Source organism: Camelus bactrianus, chromosome 19 (genome assembly GCF_048773025.1).
Source record: "Camelus bactrianus isolate YW-2024 breed Bactrian camel chromosome 19, ASM4877302v1, whole genome shotgun sequence".
In the NCBI taxonomy this organism is placed as follows: Eukaryota; Metazoa; Chordata; class Mammalia; order Artiodactyla; family Camelidae; genus Camelus; species Camelus bactrianus.
In genome coordinates this window covers 5165192-5178110 of record NC_133557.1, presented here as the reverse complement: position 1 = coordinate 5178110, position 12919 = coordinate 5165192, and positions in this window count along the sequence as shown.

Genomic DNA, 12919 nt, shown 5'->3' with positions numbered 1-12919 from the left:
GTGAGTCTGTTTCTGCTTTCTTTCTTTTAACACCTTTATTGTGGTATGATTCCTGTACAGTAAGCTACATGTATGTCAGATGTACAGTGTGATGAATTTTGATAGATGTAGACACCAGTGAAACCACCACCACAATCGAGATAGCTAACGTTTCCATCCCTCCACAAGAGGGGCAAATTTCAAATTCCCAGTTTATCCCATCCCACCCCTTTACCTCCTGGTAACCATGCACTTGATTCTTTTTTTTTTTAAGTTTATTTATTTATTTATTTAATTTTTTGGTCGGGGGAGGTAATTAGGATTATTCAGTAGTTACTTATTCTTAGAGGAGGTACTGGGGATTGAACCCAGGACCTCATGCGTGCTAAGCATTCGCTCTACCACCTGAGCTATACCTTCCCCCCTTATAAGTTTGTTCTCTATGACTGAGAGTCTTTCTCTGTTTTGTAGATAAGTTCTTTAGGGATATTTTAAAATAAATGGCAGGCACCTTTGTCTCCATCTCAGGCTCCTCCACTTCTGGAACTCAGACCTAGGGCCGCTGTGGACAATATGGGGAATCCTGTGAGAGAGGCTGGAAGGGCAGGAATCACAGGAAGAACTTAGTCAACCAGAAATTCATGAGGAAATAGACATATCATGGTAAGACATGAAATCACTTATGTCTATCAACTCATTCATCATATTAAATGCTATTCTATGCTCATCAATTGTTGGATTTTAAATATTGGATTTCTAAAATTAAATTCAAATAATTGTATAAATGTCTACCACATACACATAATACAGGAATCATGAGGATTTCGAATATTCTGGAACTCGTCCTCCTCTTTTTTCTCTTTTATTTAAAAAAAACACTTTGGAGAGCTAGAACACTGGCTACCCCTATAAGACTGACCCTAGAGTTTGCAGATGGAAAGACACAGAATCTCCTCGACACAATTTCACCTTCTACGAATTTTAAAGCACCCAGTTACCTGGCTTCTTATTACTTACATAATCTTGCAGTTATGAAATAATTTTCAAAGACTCTGTTTTATCTCTTTGCATTGAAAAGAATACCTGTGAAGAAAGAGAGAAGCCATTCCTGTCCAAAATTTTGGGTCTCCCCAGGACTAATGGAGTTTCTTTGTTTCTCTGCAAAACCTTTCGCCCTCAAGCCAGCTGCTAAAGTTGAACTCCACAAATGATTCTTTCAACTTGATTCTGAAGAGAGATTCGGATTCCATATGCTGGAATCCAAATTTCTTCAGCTTTACACACAAGATCTGAGCTCCACATCTTAATATCCATAAAACCCTATAAAGAATTACTCCTGATTTCTCTGATGGATCATCACGGCAGAAGGAACCAAAGAAGGCTTCATGAAAGCATTCCACCTGTATTGCTGGCAGATGACTTATAAATGCCACACAGACACGGGCCTACTCCTGGCTCACAGAAGAAGCCCTAAATAAAATGGCTGAACATCTGCTGGTAAATACACAGCAAACAAAAAATGCGATCCGGTGCCAAACATGTGCACAGGGTGGGCCTCATCTCTGCTCATAAACCAAGCAATGTGTTCTGCTAATCGTTAGTGGAGTTATTGATTTTAGATGTGTATCACACAGCTGTAATTTTGTCAGAGAGTAGACCACATAAGTTGTTCTTTTTCTGGTTGTTTCATTTTGTCTTATTCCAAAAGTCCGTAAATTGACGACCGGGACAAAAATTATAATTGACATCATCTGTGGGAAATATTTCATAAAACAACAGGCCCAGATGTAGGATTAAAGCCATGTGGTAGTAAAACAGCCCACTGAAAAAGGGCCAGGTTCCATGATTTCTTACGAAAACAGATGTGCTCTTACTCCCCTCTCCTTGTTTTTCAATGCTTTTTTTTTTTTTTTTACTCCAAATAATTCCTCCCAACTTTTTTTTTTCTCTCTCTCTCTCTCTTCACGATTGCACTGGAGAGAGTTCATAAATGGATTACAGATGCAGGCTTGTACTTCAAAATCCTCACTGTGAAGGTCTCTGAAATAAAATAAATGAAACGTTTGGGGAAATTACACCGAACTACGGAAAAGGTAATGAGGATTATGCAAACATGTCGGCTTGTCATTTGTCTAGCATCTTCGGGCCTAAGCAGAAGATCTCCTGGACAATGCAAGCTGCAGACTTGGGAGGAGGGTGTGTGTCGAAGATGCAGCAAGAGGGAGGACTCCTTCTGAAAGCCTTCCGTCCTGTCGGGGAAGTTGCCACCTGTGGGGTTGAGATGAGCTGGTGCGAGGCCTCCCATGTACCATTTTCCTTGAGCTGAGATTTCTGGACAGAGACAAGGTGCAGGAATATAACCCTTTCTATCTCAGTTTCTATTGGCTCAAGTTCCTTTTAGGTACCTCACTGCTCAACAAATCCCCCTTTGGAAGTGTCAGGAGTCACAAGATTGGGATTCTAGGGCACAAACATAGGTGTATTGTTTGATGACTAATGTAAAAGCTCTGTGGAGCTCACAACCAAGATTCTGCCAAAGACCTCGGGGTCATGTGGAACCCACTGCAGTATCACAGATTATAATTAATTAATTCAGCATTTACGCAGCATCTCAGCCTGCCCTCCAGTAACAGGGCAAGATGGCGCAGTGTTTGGAGGCTGTACTACAGTGTAAAGAAAACTCAGTTGTCGTCATGTGTCCCCGCTAAGATTTCAGCAGAATATCTACACTTTTCAACTCTCCCCTGTCAGCCCCTCATATCCTGCAGCAAACAGAACTTAAATTCGTTAAGAACCAAGAGGAACCTGACTCCAATTTGCGTACGTTATTTTTTTAATCTGTCTTCTTAGGGTTGAATGAAGACGAGAACTCAAAGTATCAGCTAGAACTCTAGGAGACCGGAGCTGAGTAATAACTCAAGAAGATCATTTTGATGCTTTTCTTTTAGCATCCTCCCTTCTGCCACGTCCTCAGATGCCCAGCTCAGGGAGACTCCATTAAAGGAGAAATGGAAAAGGGATAGGTGTACAGCATGAGACGAGAATGAGGGGCAAGGGGAAAGGAGATCCATGATTCTTTCCCAGACATCAAAGACAACCCAGAACATTTATTTTAGTCTTTATGACTTTTTTTATTACTAGAGATGAAATAAGAAGTAAGAATACTGTGGGAAAACTAGAAAAATAAATGATTGATCCATCCCAAAGAAAGCTTAGTGTAATTGCTTAAGGTGGGAAGGGGGGCTTCAATGGAGAGAGAATAAATGCAAAAGCCAAACCCAGTGTGCTATAAATGCAACTTATTGACCACTTGTCACATAACTGACACCATAGTGGATCTGCTTACATTTCCAGAACACTTACTCTTCAAAACAACTCTGTGAACGGGGCATTATTACAGAGTTTACAAATGAGGAAACTGAAGCTCAGGAAGAGTAAATTGCTTATCCAAAGTCACACAGCAAATAAATAAAAGAGCCAGTTCTATTGGATGCTTCAACCCCATCCTGATCTGTTTGACTCCATATCTACGTTCTTACTATTCTTACTTTCTACGCTACACTGCTTCTCAGTTTTGGCATCAGATACTTGTACTAGTGTAAGACATCATGACACAAAATTATCCATAAACATCAACCTCCCTCTCTCTATGTAGTATATCTGTATGTCATAGTGCTTGAGTTCTATTTTTTTTTTTGAGTGAAATGCTATTGGACACCTCTGAGTTTGTGCCAAGAATGCATTTTTAAAATTTCTAAATTTTATTGTAATTAAATATCACTGCCAGTTTTATGCCATTTTAACTATTTAAATATGCAATTCAATGGCATTAATTATATTCACAAAGTTGTACAACCACCATTACTATTTCTAAAACTTTTCCACCATCCCAAATAGAAACTCTATACCCATTAAACAATAACTCTCCATTTTCCCCTTCCTTCCAGGCCCCAGTAACTTCTAATCTACTTTTTGTCTCTATAAATTTGTCTATTCTGCATATTTCATATAAATGACATGATTTTATTTGGTCTTGCTTATTTCACTTAGCATAGTTCATCCAAGTTGTACCATGTATCAGAATTTTATTCCTTCTTCTGTCTGAATAATATTCCATTCTATGGATATACCGCATTCTGCTGATGGATGCTTGGTGGTACCACCCTTTGGCTACTGTGAATAATGCTGCAGCAAACACCGGCAGAAGTTAAGTCTGTTTTCAGTTCTTGTGGGTATATAGCTAGGAATGGAATTGCTGGGTTTATGGCAATTTTATAACTTTTTGAGGAACAGCAACTGCACCATTTTATGTTCCCACCATCAATGTACAAGGTATTTCTTTTTAAAAATTATTATAACCTTCCAAGTAGGTGTGAAGTGGCATCTCCTTGCAGTTTTGCCTTGCCATTCTCTAATGACTAATGATGCTGAGTATCCTCTCATGTGCTTGTTGGGCACTGGTTTGTCTTCTTTGGAGAAATGTGTATTCAAAGCCCTTTCTCCATTTTTAAAAATTGAATTGCTTGTCTTTTGGTTGGGTTGTAGGAGTTACTTATATCTTCTAGATATTAAAACCTTCTCAAATATATGACTTGAAAATATTTTCTCCTTTTGTTTAGATTTTTCTTGATAATATCCTTTAATGCACATTTTTTTTTAATTTAGTGAAGTCCTCTCTATTGATTTTTCTTTTGTTTTACATGATTTCAGGATCATATGTAAGAATCCATTGTCAGATCCCAGGTCATGAAAACTTATCACTGTGTTTTATTCTAAGAATTTTATGATTTTGGATCATATATAGTTGTTGATCCATTTTGAGTTAATTTTTGTCTATGGCATGAGGTAAGATTCCAATGTCATTATTTGCAGATGGATATCCAGTTGTCCCAGCACTATTTGTTGATGAGGGTGCCTTTTGATTCAGAACCCAAATCAGGGTCTGAAGACTGAAATTAGGGGCTTAAGGATTAAATGTTGTTATGTCTCTATTCACCAAGTGAGTCATATTAACAGACTCATATTTAATACAATAACTACATAATTCAATAATCATTCCAGTCAAGCACCCACATTTTTCTGATTTTTTTTGAAAAGATCACTTGAAAGCTCTGAAGCTATGGAATCAAAGTGTTTCTGTGGTCACAAATTCTTGCTTACTACAGAGTTAAAAAATAAGGGGGGAGGGGGAGGAGTCTATTAGGAAGAGAGAAAATAACCTCATAGCAGAGCAGGGGATATGAGAAAGAAGTCCTAGTGGGGACCTTTGGAAGGAAAAGCTCTCCTAGTCTCCAATGGGCTCCAATTCTTATTTTACAGGGAGAACGTATAAAATGAGTCTTGAGTTAGACTGGTGAAGGCTTGACTGGGTTAGTAGAGAAGGTTGGCTGGTGAGCAGATAGCTGAGCAGGTAGGCCACTGAGCTCCTAATAGTCAGTCAACTTAGTAAGAAAATGATAGCCTTGAGTGGGAGGATGAAGAAAGGAAACTCACCCTACCAGACAGAGAGATGAAGAGAAAGGCCATGTCTCAGTGAATTTGTTCACATTGTGTCTGTATTTCTAGTGTAGCATGGAAGCATTAAATCAAGAGATTGTGGCAGGAACCAACACATGGATTGGAAAAAAAAAAAAATGGTGTCCAGAGATCATCCCAGGAATGTGGGCTATCAGATCTTGAAAAGCAAGACTCACCTAGACCATGCCTGGTGATGGGGATTGTGCTGTCCCTGAAATTGGCTCAGGAGTCCTGAGTCTGCACATAAAGGGAGGCAGAAGGGGCAGCCACGCTGGGCTGACATAGCAGAAGCAGACAGAAAAGAGTACAGCCCTGCTGGAAAGAAGGCCAGGAACACCTTGCTCCCTGCAGACATAGCAACTCCTTAGCACATCTCTCTGTGAAAAGGAAAATCAGGTAAAAGCTTTTATTTTTGAAGTCAGTCTGGCATTACATCTCTAACTTCTGTTTCCCAGAGCTAGGGATTTCAAAATCACATAACAGGAGTGTAAACACAGGACTAAGCGCTGAACTACCACAGAATTTGGTGGTAATTTATTTTATGAGACAGTGCCACAGAACAGACAATTTCAAATTCTATCAGTGGTTCATGACCATTACACATGGTCATCTATGTATGTCATGCTTATAGCAAAAAAAAAAAAAAAAAATAGTATGAAGGAACAAGAAATCAAAAAATCACATTGTGATTCTCTTAGACAAAGAAGGAGGGTATGAGGCCCTTGGGCTTATGTTCTTCCATCTACTCTCTGTCTGTACAGGTGTTAGAATTACAAAGAAGAGTTGATAGAGTTGTCAGAAAGAGAAAGACTTTCAGGCCAAGAAGTGGCTGAACTCAAAAGCTTGCATCAGACTTTAATGTTCCATTTCTAATATTTACTTAGATTGGACTCTCCTTGAAGTTTCCTTGTCAGCTTCAGATTTTCACCAAGTCCTTGCAAAGCTTGGGGAGCTACACTTGGGGAAGCAATCTGATGAACTACACTGATGTTTCATCTAAAATCCAGAGGAACAAATTTTCTCAAATACTTTTCGTGTGTTAGTGAGGTTTCATTCTGTATGTAAAACTAAATGGCCCTCATTTAAAAACCAAAAGACAAAGAATAAAAACACACATGAAAGAGGCAGGGCTTACTGTGGTGCTGGCCAGTTCAAAATGTGATAGAAGTGAGCTGAGAGGAAATGTTTTTATTTTCACCCATTGGTGAATAGTTAAAACAGTAAGTAGGGCTGGACAAATTGTTGAGCCCTGAGTCTTAGCCCCTTTGCATAAGGCTCTCCTTCCTCACATCCAGCCAAGTAAAACAAGATTTACTTTTTTGAAATGCTGCTTTCATCTCATTGCTTCCCAGTTCAAAACTCTTAATTTATTCTCTATTGGTCACTGGAGAATGGTATTGACTAATACATTTTCAGTCCTAACAAAGGTCTAAATGTATATTTAATCCAATCTTCTGTCCCTTTGACAAAAAGGAAAAACTAATGCCCAGAGAGAAAAAGTGAATTACTCAGGTCACACAGGTAGTTAGTGAGGGATCCAGGCCCAGAACTGGTTGTAACTCCCATTCGTGTGCTTTTTTTGGAATTGCATCACTTCAGGCTACACAGAATCCCACAGCAAGACTCAGTGTTCCTTCTCAGCCTCATAGTCAGTGTTTATCTCCTCTAAGTTGCCCAATTCTTTGAATACCTCATAGACCTGAAATATCCTCCCTCATTTTTTTTCTTTATTCAGATGTCTTCCCTTGTAAAGATAAGGCTACTTTGCTAAGAATTCTGCTGAGCAGCTCAAGCCTCGGGAACAATTAATATTAGTTGCACTCATTTGCCATGTTTCTCTACCTACTTTTATGTATATTTAAAAGCTTATGACAAGCATAAGACTGTAATCTTTCAGAAATCACTTTTTTCTTATGTATCTTTTTACCCACTAATCACTCTTAAGCATTTAGAATACGTTTATATTTGCCAAATGACACAAATGAATGGATGAATTTGTGGATCCCTTCTGCTGTCTGCATATGTCTCAAAATTCCATAAAACGCAAAGTTGTAATATAAACATTATCACTCTATCTTTTGGGCTAACATTAAGATAATTATACATTTGCTGCTGAAATTTTTCTTTATAGAAAGTTGAGGTGCGTATAAGTAATGGGTGATTTTAAGAGAAAGGATCTGAGCTAAAAGGTTAAGAGTCAGCCAAGATCAAGTTTGTTGGGTAGCATAACTGAAGCAGAAACCCAAGGCTCTTCTTTGGTCTGTCTGTTCTCCCCAGCCTTTCAAACTTGCTTTCATAAGTTCTTCTTTCACAGGATTAGACTCACAGCATCCTTTTGAAACCAGTGATTATGTGGCAACCAGCCCACTCTCACTATGTGTTCAGTTGATACCCCACCAGTGTCCTCTATTTGAACTGGGGTTATGCACACAGGCAGATTCCAAATGAATGGGGATATCACTAGCTTCACTGTTCTGGCCAAAGTTCTCAGCACCAGTCTTGTACTTTAATCTGCCACGATGGTTTATTTCCCATAGTTACTAAAGATGAAAATCCCATCATTGCTTAAGATGAAAATCAGCTGGACACATAGTGCATACTTTCAGCAGACCGTTTATATGAACTAAAGCCAAAAATCTGCTAAAAAACAAAATTCAACTGAGTAAATTTAAAGATCTAATTGACTTTATCCAATGATTCATGAACTGGGCAGCAGCCCATCCAGCAAATAGAAGGGCACTCCCAGGAGCTGTACAAAATGAAAGACTTTTATAGGCAGGAACGGGCAAGGAACAAGGAAAGACCAGATTGTTTCAGGCAAGGTCATCTTCCTTTAGGGGACAAAGGAGGTCTATCCGGTAGATCATCTTACTAGTGCTGACCAGGAAGTTCCAGATGGACCTGTTAAGAGTACCTTCCTAAGGGAGGTTGAAACTGCAATTGTGTTAGATATTAAGTCTCAGTTTGATAATGTGGACTCAGCACAAGTGACTCCATATTGGGCCTGTTGTCTCTTTTCTAACAGTACACTTTAAAATCTCCTTATAATTTGCCCATCACCTCATTCAGCAAAATGGTTTTATCTCTGGGAATAAAAAGGAATAGATTGGGCAGAAGAATTCTATTTAGGAAATGTTGATGACTAAATGAACTCTACAGAAGAGAGAACCAGGAAAGTGATAAGCCAATAAAATGATTTTTAAAATGAGTCTTATCAAGGGAAGGATCAATGGAGCATTCATTCTTCATCAGGAAAATGGAAGGATGGATAGAAGAATTTATTGAAATATCTGGAGGGTTTAGACAAAAGCCAAAAATTTAGCTCTTCAGTAGACTATATATATATATATTTACATCATCTACATCTATTTCTGTGTTAGCAACTCTCTATCATTCTACTTACAAAAATTAAGGCAGTTTCAAGAAGGTTAATTTAAGCAAGGCTTCCCCAGGCTTTAACTAGGAATGGTTTGCTAATATTTCCCCCATGATCTATGTGATCTTCATATGATTGAGTTAGTCAATGATCACGTGAGAACCAGCTGAACCTCAGAAAACAAGGCCGAGGCATGTTACACAGTGACAGATTTATATGGGGATATTAACTAATATGCTTTTCCTCACTTCCTGTTTGCATGTAACCAACACCAAATTGAGCTGCTCGACATTACCCTCAGTTGCCCCAAAGAGAGGCAGAGGGGAAAAAAAAATTATTGGTAGGTCAGTCAGGTTCCCAACAGGAAACAAACACTTGAAGAGAATTTTATGAGGAAGTACAGTTGACCCTTGAACAACATTGGTTTGAAGTGTGTAAGTCCACTTATTCATCAATTTTTTTTTCAATAAATAAATACTACAGTATTATATGGTCTGTTCTTGGTTGGCTCTGTGAATGCAGGTACCACACCTAGGGAGGGTGGGCTGTTGAGTTATACACAGATTTCTGACTGCAGGATTAGGGGTGATGGTGATTTCACGAGTCAGCATCTCTAACCCCCACATTGTTTAAGGGTCAGCTGTGACTACAGAGTTCAGCGCTGGGTTAAGGAAACCAACAAGGGATGTGAAGGCACCAGAAACAACCTTAGGAAGATCTTATGAGCGATGATTTGTTACTCTCCTATGCCAGAGTAGTGGGAGGGGTTATTGATACTGAGAAGATGCTGTGACCATGGCTAGAGAAATGGAGTGACTGCTAGAATTGTGGCCTGGCAGGGAGGAAGGAAGCAAAATAATTACCCTAACATCTTTCTCCTAGTTCTTCCTAAAGAATTTCCAGTCTTTTGTAGATGCATTCCATGGCTAAACCCAGTGGGAGGCCAGAGGGCAGGAAAGCGCAAATGTTGCAATGTGTAGAGGACAATTTTCTGGGGTAAAGATTAGTACAGAAAAATGTTTAGGAGGGGCAAATAGAAAATAAATAGCACACCTGGCTTTTAAGTTCTACAGTTTCTCCTAAACATGTAATTCAGACTGCAGCTTCTGGGAAAATGGAGTGGACATACTTTTCCCCATTCCTCCCACTAAGTATGATTTTAACGTCTGGACACATTCATTTCTCTTTCTCTCTCTCTCTCACACACACACACTCACACACACACACAAATCTGAAAGCTGGAGAAAAGAAAGTAAATTATCTAGGAAAATACAGGATACAAGAGATGATGAGTTCCATGTTTTCTTTTTGCCTCTTATATCTCAAATTCGGAGCTGATGAAGTTGTCCAGAAATGTCAATCATTGCAGAAAAATGACCCACAGCAAAACCCTGCTTTCCCTAGTCAAAGAAAGGGGCAGCCTAGCAAGACAAAAATCGTTAAGGTAATAACTGGGGAATCCAAGATGTCTCATCTCATCACTGCAACAAAGCACCCCAAAACTCGTGCCGGATTTTAGTCAGAGAAGACTTAGTTGTAGCTAAAATGTTCATCCATGCTCAATAATAACAAGTATCCTCTTCCCTAGCAATGTCTATCAAGAACAATTGAGAAGCCAGGACTTTTATCCCCACAAGCACTAGCAAGATACCCCAGCCTATCCCTGTCTGGGTGATGTCATGGTCATCCAAAATAAAGCTATCCCTCCAATGTGGTGTCTCTGGAGGCCATGTGGGAAGCTTTAGTGATCCATTCATTGCTCCCTCCAGCCTAGAGACTGATATAGTGGAGGCCAAATAGGAAGTCAAAATTCCCACCCCACCAAGTAACAGTGGAGGGAGTGGCCCCTTAGTTATCAGTAGAGATTTAGCGGGAATGCTGAGCTTCTACTTCCACCTGGCAGTGATGAAGTGGTACCTCTTCTTCTCCTACCAAAGTGTGTCAGAGGAAGCCAGTTAAAATGAAAGGTTTAAATAATATCAGCATCTCATAACATAAAGTCCAGATTTCAGTTGAAAATTATTTGTCACACCAAGAACCAAGAAGATCTCAATCAAACTGAATGGAAAAAGACAATTAGCACAAAGATGCAAGAGAGATTATAATTATCTGACAAAGATTTTTAAGCTCCTATGACAAAAATGCATCAAGGAGCAATTATAAATAAACACACTTGAAAAAAATGAAACAAATTTTTCTGAAGGTCTCAGAGATGAAATAGAAATATAAAGAAGAACCAAATGGAAACTGAATAAAAGAAAGAAAAAGAAAGAAAAAACCCAGTGAATAAACTCAACAGTAGAATGGAGGAAATGCTAAAACTACAAGACAGATTGACAGAGTGGATTGAAAAACATGACCCAACTATATGCTGTGTAAAAGAAACTCACTTCAAATATCACATTATAGATAGACTGAAAGTGAAAGGATGGAAAAAGTTTTATCAAGAAAACACTAGTGAATAGAAAGCATAAGATGTTACATTAATAGCAGATAAACTTTAGAGTGGAGAAAATTATCAGAGGTAAAGAGGGGTTTATATAATGATACAACAGCCAATCTACCAAGAAGACATAGCAATCCTAAATATATATGCACCAACAACATAACTGTAATTATGTGAAGCAAAAGCTGATGGAACTGAGAAGATAAATAGGCAAATCCATATTCAGAGTTAGAACATTCGATACCTCTTTTTCAAAAATTGATAAAACAACTACACAGAAAATCAGAAAAGATAGAGAAAAACTCAACATCGTCAATCAGCAGTGTCTAATAGGTATATTTATAGAATGCTCCACTCATCAACAGCAGAATGCACATTCTTTTCAAGTGCTCGCAGAATATATACCATGATGAACCATTTCTTTGGTCATAAAACAAACTTCATAAATTTAATAAACCTGAAAGAATATAGAGTGTGTCCTCTAATCACAGTGGAACTAAATTAAAAATTGATATTAAAAACACAGCAAAAAAAATTACAAACACTTGGAAGCTAAATAACAAACTTCAAATTATTCCATTGGTCAAAGAGGAAGTCTCAGGGGAATTAAAAAAAAGACATCAAACTAAATGAATCAAAACACAACACATCAAAACATAAAATACCAAAAGCAAAAATGCTAAAGTAGTACTGAGAGGGAACTTTGTGGCACCAAATTCATGCATTAGACAAGAAGAATAGTCTCAAAATAGTCATTTAAGTTCCCATTTCAAGAGACTAAAAAAAACAATCTAAACCTAAAGCATAAAGAAGGGAAGAAATATTAAAATTGAAAAAAGAAAAGCAATATAGAAAAATCAATGAAGCAAATTTCTTTCTTTGGAAAATTTGACAAAATTGACAAAAATACAACAAGAATAACAGAGAAAAAGAAGGAAGACACAAATACCAATATCAGGAATGAATCAGGAGACAGCACTACAGATTTTGCAGACGTCAAAGGGATAAAAGAATACTATGAACAACTCTACACAAATACATTTGACTATTTTGACAAGAGAGACTAATTTCTTGAAAACCACAGCCCACTCAATATAAAATAGATAACTTGAATTGCCCTATAACTATTAAGAAAATTGAATTTATAATTTAAAACTCTCAAAAAAGAAATCTCTAGGCCCAAATGATCTCACTGGATAAATCCATCCAATGTTTAAAGTAGAACTAACATATAGAAAATGAGTAAACACTTATTAACAAACTAATAAAGAATAATCATACGGTTATATCAATTGCTGATGAGATGTAATTTGAAAAAAATCAACAGCCATTAATAGTAAAAAATTATCAGAAAATAAAGGAATCTACAAAAAAAAAGTCAGTTTTCTTGGTTATCTCCCATTTTTAGATGAGGTGTACATGATAATAAACTCCTGATTTTAGTTTCTTTTTCTCTTGTTAATCTGTCCTTTATTACAGGGGTTATTAGCCAAGAACTAATAAGGGTAGAGGGGAAGTTATTTTCCCTCTCCTGCAATTCTCATTTATTCACCTTGTATATGAGTTGGAAGATAACACAGTGAAGATGCCAATTCTCTCCA